Source organism: Lithobates pipiens, unplaced genomic scaffold, assembly GCF_037356315.1.
Source record: "Lithobates pipiens isolate NorthernLeopardFrog02 unplaced genomic scaffold, aLitPip1_a1.2 Scaffold_25, whole genome shotgun sequence".
NCBI classification, from domain to species: domain Eukaryota; kingdom Metazoa; phylum Chordata; class Amphibia; order Anura; family Ranidae; genus Lithobates; species Lithobates pipiens.
Genome location: NW_027507787.1, coordinates 236,676,211 through 236,684,855, shown reverse-complemented (window position 1 = coordinate 236,684,855; position 8,645 = coordinate 236,676,211). Strand labels below are relative to the sequence as shown.

Genomic DNA, 8,645 nt, shown 5'->3' with positions numbered 1-8,645 from the left:
CTGTGTTTGCAGCTTGCCCCGATTGCAGCCAAACAAATACACCACTCTGCACGTTCTCATCATTGCAGCGGTGCATTCACTGCAGCAGGGGAGGCTGAAACTTGCAGCGCCGCAATAAAGCAACTTCTGCACAACCGACCGAATATTTTATGACGTCAGCGCCCTGCTACGGCTGGAAATTATGGAAATTGTGCTCTAAAACAAAACCCAGGTAAGCCATGCAAGCTGCAAATGAAGCACCGCAGTTTGTAGTATTGCAGTAGACCTTGGCTATTCCATGCACCCTCTAGTGGCCACATGATTGAAGCGCAGAGGCTGTCACAATCCCTTGTGAACCCATCTAGCAGGATTCCTAGCACAGTGCCTGGGTGAGCTGGGGGTTGTTCCAGCCACAAAGGAGCAGCTGATAATGAGAATGCACAACACTTTCTTCGCAGCAGACCTGAGTCATCCAGCAGTGAGTGCACCGGGTGCTGATCACCCCTGACCGTGGCTGGAGGGAAGACAACATCCTCTCGCTGACTCCATTTCTGGCTGCAGTAAGTACACCCTTCCGAACATCTCATGCATTGCCTGTTGTCCTCGTATGGCTTTTCCTGCTGATTCCTTCAAAGAAGCCAGATCTGCTATCCAGGGACAGCCCTGGCTGCTGAGGATTTCCTCTTGGAATGGACGGGGAAGAGGCAGCAGCCTTAGGACGTAGAGGGGTCCAGGGGCTCATAATATCAAACATTAAATATGCCTTTAAATGCCGTAAGGTGCCGCTGTCTACAGTCGTTAAGAGAACCTCTGCCACCACCCCCCCAGTTTGAAAGTGTGCAGCTTGGCATGCTTAAAAGGGATCGTAACCGGATTCATCCACATGCAGCACTGCCGTTCTGTCCGTGATACTTTTTTTTTTTTTTTTGCACTTTGTTACATTTTCAGGATAAGCTTTGGAAGGGGGAGGTGGGGGGTCTCTACCGCCTTCTAAGGTACAGCTTGAACCAAGTTTACTAATACGGTTACAATCACTTTAAGCATTTTCAACCGCAATTTTTGTTTTGGAACAAGTTTTTGGTGGACCCCCCCCCCCCCCTTTCTTCTAAGGTACAGCTTGGACCAAGATAAAGGAGTTAGCCCGCCCTCTAAAGCTTGTTCTAATAAAGTTTGATATTAGTAGTGATTATAGCTGTATTAGTACACTTGCAACATGCAGCTGAATACTCTTCGTGATACTCCTTTTTTATTTTTTTTTTTATTTTTTTGTGACAAGCCTAGAGGGGTCTTACCCTGTTCTTCTCAGTCCAAACAGTATTGCTTGGACCAAGATGAAGGGTGCCCCCCCCCCCCCCCCGGAAGCCACCCGTTATTACAACACTTGGAACAATGCAGTTGAATATGTTCCTGATACTGTTTTAATGACCAGCTTGGAGGGGTCTTACCCTGTTCTTCTCAGTCCATATAGTATTGCTTGGACCAAGATGAAGGGTGTAGACTCTCCAAAGCCTCCAAAAAAAAAATATCGTAGGCAGTGGCTCAACTACATTGTTGCAAGTGTACTAATACGGCAACAATCACTTTATTCATATCTCGCACACAAACTTTTTTTCAGGACAACTTTTGTGGAGCTCTACCTCCTTCTTCTAAGGTACAGCTTGGACCAAGATGAAGGAGGTAGTACCCCAAAAGCTTCTTCTAAAAAAGTTTGCAACTTTTATGCTTACTTTTTATGCTTAAAGTGATTGTACCCGTATTAGTATTAGTACACTTGCAACAATGTAGTTGAGCACTGCCTACGGCATATTTTTTTTTTTTTCTTTTTGGAGGCTTTGGGAGTCTACACCCTTCATCTTGGTCCAAGCAATACTATATGGACTGAGAAGAACAGGGTAAGACCCCTCCAAGCTGGTCATGAAAAAAGTATTATGAACATATTCAACTGCAAGTGTTGTAATACGACGGGGGGCTTCGGGGGGAAGCACCCTTCATCTTGGTCCAAGCAACAACGCAACTGAGTACTGCCAAAAAAAATAAAAATGATATGTGTGTGTGTATATATATATATATATATATATATATATATATATATATATATTGTGTGTGTGTGTGTGTGTGTGTGTGTGTGTGTGTGTGTTATATATATATATATATTTTTTTTTAATAATTTATTATTATTTTTTTATTTTTTTCACAGGCTTTGGTGGGGTCTACAGCTTTCATCTTGTGCAAGCAATACTGTTTGGACTGAGAAGAGCAGGGTAGATCTAGAGTTGCCACCTCATCCCTTTAAACCCAAACACCTTTGAATTACACACGTCCTGAGGCTAATTAAATGTAGATAAGGCACCAAGTGAGTTACCACCTTAATCAGCCACAGAACCTGTGTAATTAATATGCGTTTGGGTTTAAAGAGATGAGGTGGCAACCCTAGGTAGATCCTTCAAAGCTTGTCATGAAAAAAGTATCATGTTCAGGTATCTGCAATTAGCGGACCTCCAGCTGTTGCAAAACTACAAGTCCCATCATGCCTCTGCCTCTCGGTGTCAGGCTTGTGGCTGTCAGAGTCTTGCTATGCCTCATGGGTTTTGTAGTTCTGCAACAGCTGGAGGTCCGCTAATTGCATATCTCTGCCTTTTGGGTCCCGCAAGCCAGCACGTTCACCTAAGGCAGAGATCTGCAACAGCTGGAGGTCCGCTAATTGCATAGCTACAAATCCCATGAGGCATAGCAAGACTCTGACAGCCACAAGCCTGACACCCAGAGCAGAGGCATGATGGGACTTGTATATTTGCAACAGCTGGAGGTCCGCTAATTGCATATCTCTGATGTACATGCTCGACTGCATTGTTGCATTACGGCTGCAATCACTTTAGGCATATTCAGCCGCAAAATTTTTCTTTTCAGGGAAGGATTAAGGGGGTATACCTCCTCCTTCTAAGGTACTGCTTGGACCAGGATGAAGGAAGTAGACCACCAAAAGCTTGTTCTGAAAACAAGTTAGTGATTGGATATGCCTAAAATGATTGCAATCATATTGCAACACCTGCAACAATGCAGTTGATTACTGTTCATGATACTTTTTTCAGGACTAACTTTTGGGGGGGGGGGGGGTTACCCGGTTCCTCTGTGCAAACAGTATTGCTTGGACCAAAATTAAGGGTGTAGACACCCCCAAAGCCTGTTCTAAAAAAAAAGTACTCATGGACAGTACTCAACTGCATTGTTGCAAATGTACTAATACACCGATAATCACTTTAGGCATATCCAGCCGCAAACTTTTTTTTCAAGGCAACTTTTGGGGGGGGTCCATCCCCTTCTTAGAGGGTACAGCTTGGACCAATATAAAGAAGGGAGCTCCCCAAATGTTGTTTCTAAAAAGTTAGCAGCTTGATATGCTTAAAGCGGGATTCCACCCTAAAGTGGAACCTCCGCTGATTGGATCCCTCCCCCCCTCCGGTGTCACAATTGACACCTTTCAGGGGGGAGGGGGGTGGAGATACCTGTCAAAGACAGGTATTTTCACCCACTTCCGGGCATAGACTCCCGTGGGAGTCTACGCCATTTCCTGCCCTGCCGCGCTGTCTGCTGGGACACACACGGGTCCCAGTGACAGCGCGGAGATTTCCTATTGCACGGCGCGGCTCGCGCATGCGCAGTAGGGAACCGGGAAGTGAAGCCTATTCGCTTCACTTCCTGATTCCCTCACCTAGAATGGTGACTACAGCAGCCGAGAGCCGAGCGATCGATCGGCCTCGGCTGCCGACATCGCTGGAACCCGGGACAGGTGAGTGTCCATTTATTAAAAGTCAGTAGCTGTAGTATTTATAGCTGCTGGCTTTTAATATTTTTTTTTTTTTTGGTGGAATCCCTCTTTAAAGTGATTGTATCTGTATTAGTACACTTGAAAAAATGCAGTTTAGCACTGCCTTAGATATCTTTTTAAGAACAGGCTTTGGGGGGGGGGGGGGGGGGGGCGGGTCTACAACCTTCATCTTGGTCCAAGCAATATTGTTTGGACTGAGAAGGACAGGGTAGACCCACCAAAGCTTGTCATGAAAAAAGTATCATAAACATACTCTGCCGCATTGTTACAAGTGTTGCAATACGACTTTTTTTCAAAATGAGTTTTGGGGGGTCTACCACCTTTTTCTAAGGTTCTGCTTGGACCAAGATGAAGGGAGCAGACCACCAAAAGCTTGTTCTTAAAACAAGTTTTTGGCTTGATATGCCTATAATGCTTGCGGTCCTATTGCAACACATGCAAAAATGCAGTTGAGTATGTTCATGATACTTTTTTTCATGAGAAACTTGAAGGAGTCTATCCTGTTCTTCTCAGTCCAAACAGTATTGCTTGGACCAAGATGACGGTTATAGACCTCCCCCCCCCCCCCCCCCCCAAAGCCTGTTCTAAAAATATATCTTGGGCAGTACTCATCTGCATTGTTGCAAGTGTACTAATACGACAACAATCACTTTAATAATATCCTGCCACAAACTTTTTTCTGAAAAAGTTTTGGGGCGGTTTACCCCCTTCTTAGGTACCACTTAGACCAAGATGAAGGAGGTAGTTCCCCAAAAGCATGTTCTAAAATGTTTATGGCCTGATACGCTTAAAGTTATTGTAGCCACTTTAGTACACTTCCAATAATGCAGTTGATTGCTGTTTTAAGATGACCTTTTTCCTGGAAAAGCTTTGGGAGAGGTCTACCCCCTTCTTCTAAGGTTCTGCTTGAACCAAGATGAAGAGAGTAGACCACCAAAACTTGCTCTGAAAAGAAGTTTAATATGCCTAAAGTGATTGCAGTCGTAAATACTTTTTTTTTCATGACAAGCTTTGGGGAGTCTAACCTGTTCTTCTCAGTCCAAACAGGATTGCTTGGACCAACTTGAAGGGTGTCGAAAAAAGTAATCATGGACAATACTACTCTACTCTAGTACCCTTGTTGCAAGTGTACTAATACAGTAATGAATCACTTTATGCATATCCAGCCGCAAACTTTTTTTTCAGGGCAAACTTGGGGGGGGGGGGTCACCCTCTCTTTCTAAGGCAATGCTTGGACCAAGATGAAGTGAGCAGACCACCGCTTGTTCTGAAAAGGTTTGTGGCTGCATATGTTTCAAGTGATTGTTGCCTTATTAGTACACTTGGTTCAAGCTATGATTATAGCCGTATTGGTGCACCTGCAACAATGCAGTTGAGTATGTTCATGATACTTTTTTCATGACAAGTTTTGGGGAGTCTACCCCTGTTCTTCTCAGTCCAAAATGTATTGCTTGGAACAAGATGAAGGGTGTAAAAGCTTGTTCTGAAAAAAAGTCATCATGGACAGTACTCAAGTCCGTTGTTGCAAGTGTACTAATGGGACAACAATCACTTTACGCATATGCAACCGCAAACTTTTTTTAGAACAAGCTTTTGGGGGACTACCCCCTTCTTCTAAGGTACAGCTTGGTCCAAGATGAAGGAGGTAGTCCCCCCCCCCCCCCCACTCCAAAAGCTTGTTCTAAAAAAGTTTTGGGGAGTATTGCTTGTGCCAAGATGAAGGGTGTAGACAGGGGCAGACTGACAACTCATGGGGTCCCCGGGGCAATAGGAGATTATGGGGCCCCCAGGCAATCAGAGATTATAGGGCCACACAGTATATACACACACACACAGTATACAATCACACAGTATACACAGACATGTTTCTATTGGCTGAGAAGGTACTGGAGAGGTGGGGCAGCTATAATCTCAGGATTTTTAGACCAAAAGATGTCGGTAATGCCGCGTACACACGATCGAATTGTCCAGCGTACTTAGTCCGCCGAAGCGCATTTCAGCGGACAATCCGATCGTGTGTGGGCTTCAGCGGACTTTCTCAGCGTAAAGGCCGGCGGACTTAGAAAGTATTTTTGCAGTCCAATCTTTCCGGACTTGGGTTTCAGCGGACAATACGTTCGCGAGTATGCTACTACGGCGGACTAAGAATGACGCATGCTCAGAAGCAAGTACGAGGAAGGAAGCTATTGGCTACTGGCTATTGAACTTCCTTTTCTAGTCCCGTCGTACGTGTTGTACGTCATCGCGCTAGCAAACGCCGGACTTTCTGTGTGTCCGTGTGTGGTCAAGTCCGTTCGGTAGAAAGTCTGCCGACTATCCGCCGGATTGTTTGCCGGACAATTCGATCGTGTGTACGCGGCAGAAGGAACATTTCAAAAGACAGAAGTAAAAAAAAAACACATTTTTACATACTGTCCATGGTTTTACTGAGGCTGGCAACCCTGATGGGGCCCCCTAGTGGCATGGGGCCCTCGGGCAGTGCCCGAGTGGCCCAAAGGTCAGTCCGCCTCTGGGTGTAGACCCCCCCCCCCCAAAGCTTGTTCTAAATAAGAGTTGTCTTGAACAGTAATCAAGTGCATTGATTGCATTGTGCATTGTTGAAAGTGTACTAATATGGCACTAATGTGTACTAATATGGCAAAAATCATTACCCCCTTCTTCTAAGGTACAGCTGGGACCAAGATGAAGGGGGGTAGACCCTCCAAGGTTTGTTCTTAAAATGTTTGCAGTTGCATGTGCTTAGAGTACTGTCCAAGATATCTTTATTTTTTAGAACAGACTTTGGAGGATCTACAACCTTCGTCTTGGTCCAAGCAATACTGTTTGGACTGAGAAGAACAGGATAGACCCCCCTCAAAGCTTGTCATGAAAAAAGGTACCATGAACATACTCAACTGCATTGTTGCATATAGTAGTAATTGCAGTCGTATTACAACACTTGCAAAGATGCAGCTAAGTACTGCGCACAATACTTGTTTTTCAGGACAAGCTTTGGTGGATCTACCTTGTTCTTCTCAGTCCAAACAGTATTGCTTGGGCCAAGAAGAAAGCATTGGACCCAAAAGCCTCAAAAAAAAACATGGACAATACTCAACTGCTTTTTTACAATGCACTAATATGGGTACATATGCTTTAAACATATCCAGGGAGATGCAGCATTTTTTTTCAGGACATACTTTCAGGGTTCTACCCCCTTCATCTTGTTCCAAGCACTACTGAGAAGAACAAGGTAGACACCTGAAAACCTTGTCCTGATAATGTGACTGTTAGTGGAAATGAAAAAAGTACCATGGACAGAACTCCTCTCTGTTGAAAATGCACTAATACAGCTACAGTCGCCTCAGACATGAAATATGAAGAAGGCATATCCCTCTATGATAGTGTTTACTTGTCTCAGTCCAGAGCACTAAGTGTCATTTCTGTCTGCTGCCTCCTTCCTCTGCTATCAGCATGAATTATCCATGACAAGTTTCCCTGACAACAAGAAAAAAATAAGGGGGGGGGGAGCTCCAGCACACAGCCTGTAATTGACAGCCTCAGCTTGGTTGCTGTGTATAGGGGACGCGGGGGGGGGATTAGAGTGTCTCTTCCCTCCAATCAGCTCTCAAAGCTTTTCTCCCTGAGCTCTGCAATGTGTAATTTGCGCTCTCCACCTCATCTTTTTCTCTATACTTTTAGACAAGCTTAAAAAGTGAGCACTTTAAATAGATGTAGAGAAGAGAAGACTGGTGATAAACAGGTACAACTTATGTAGGAGGAATTGTTTCATCTCTGTGTATCACCTGAGGCCAGTCATTTTACTGAGGTATATGGAAAGGTTTATGCCCCGTACACACGAGAGGACTTATGTCCGACAGACTTCCAAAGGAGTTCCGCGGGAGTTCCGCCGGAGTTCCGACGGAGTTCTGACAGACTTTTCGGCCGAACGGACTTGGCCACACACGATCACACTAAACTCCGACGGATTCGAACGTGATGACGTACGACCTGACTCGAATAAGGAAGTTCATAGCCAGTAGCCAATAGCTGCCCTAGCGTCGGTTTTAGTCCGTCGGAGTAGCATACACACGAGCGGAGTTTTCGAAGGGGACCGGGTCCGGCGGAGTTCCTTCGGGAAAATTTGAAGCATGCTTCATTTCTAAAGTCCGTCAGACTTTGGCGAATCAAAAGTCCGTTGCAGCCCACACACGATCGGATAGTCTGACGGACTCGGTCCTTCGGACTTTGGATGTTGAAAAGTCCGCTCGTGTGTACGGGGCATTACAACCACTTAGGTGGCTGAATTTGGGAAGTTTCCTAGCCCTATAGGGCTTTTCTCCATGCTTAATGGAGAAGAATAAAAAATGTTTTAATGCATTTTTCCACTTGAGTCGTTCATTATCCGCCGTGGATAAAATTCCCGTGTCATAGGAATATGTCTACTTTATGCTAAAGTTGCGCATTTGCACAAAGACCAGCAGATTGGTGGATGAAACCTGTATACAGACAGCCACCATCTCGTATCCATAGACACTTTTAGATCTGCCATTCATGGCTTGGATTTTCATCCATTGCTTGCTGAATTGGCTAAAATTTGAGCCTCGGGTGGCCCTGTTGGCACCACCTGGCTTGACAAAAGACGATTTTTTAAAATTCACTTTTGTTGAAGGAGCCAGGTAGAAAAACATCAGCTGAGCAGTGACTGTTCTGGCGCATTTTGTTTTATTTGGCTGTTATTACTGGCACCACTGCTTGCAAATACATGCAGTTCAGGCATCCCCTCCTACAAATCGTTTCCTGTTGGAAGTAAAATTTCTATGCATACACTTCGTTTTGAGACTTTTTTGCTGCATTATTCAAG

The 8,645-nt window shown here is 44.9% G+C and overlaps 1 protein-coding gene across 1 annotated transcript in view; it reads left to right on the top strand.

Annotated features, from left to right (window-relative positions):
• Positions 1-323: 323 nt before the first annotated feature.
• The window catches only part of LOC143929839 (prominin-1-like), a 148,929-nt gene continuing 140,607 nt past the window's right edge, over positions 324-8,645 (top strand). Inside the window, exon 1 of the mRNA XM_077453814.1 lies at positions 324-539. The gene's annotated coding sequence lies outside the window, so the exon portion shown is untranslated. The remainder of the gene's footprint in view (positions 540-8,645) is intronic.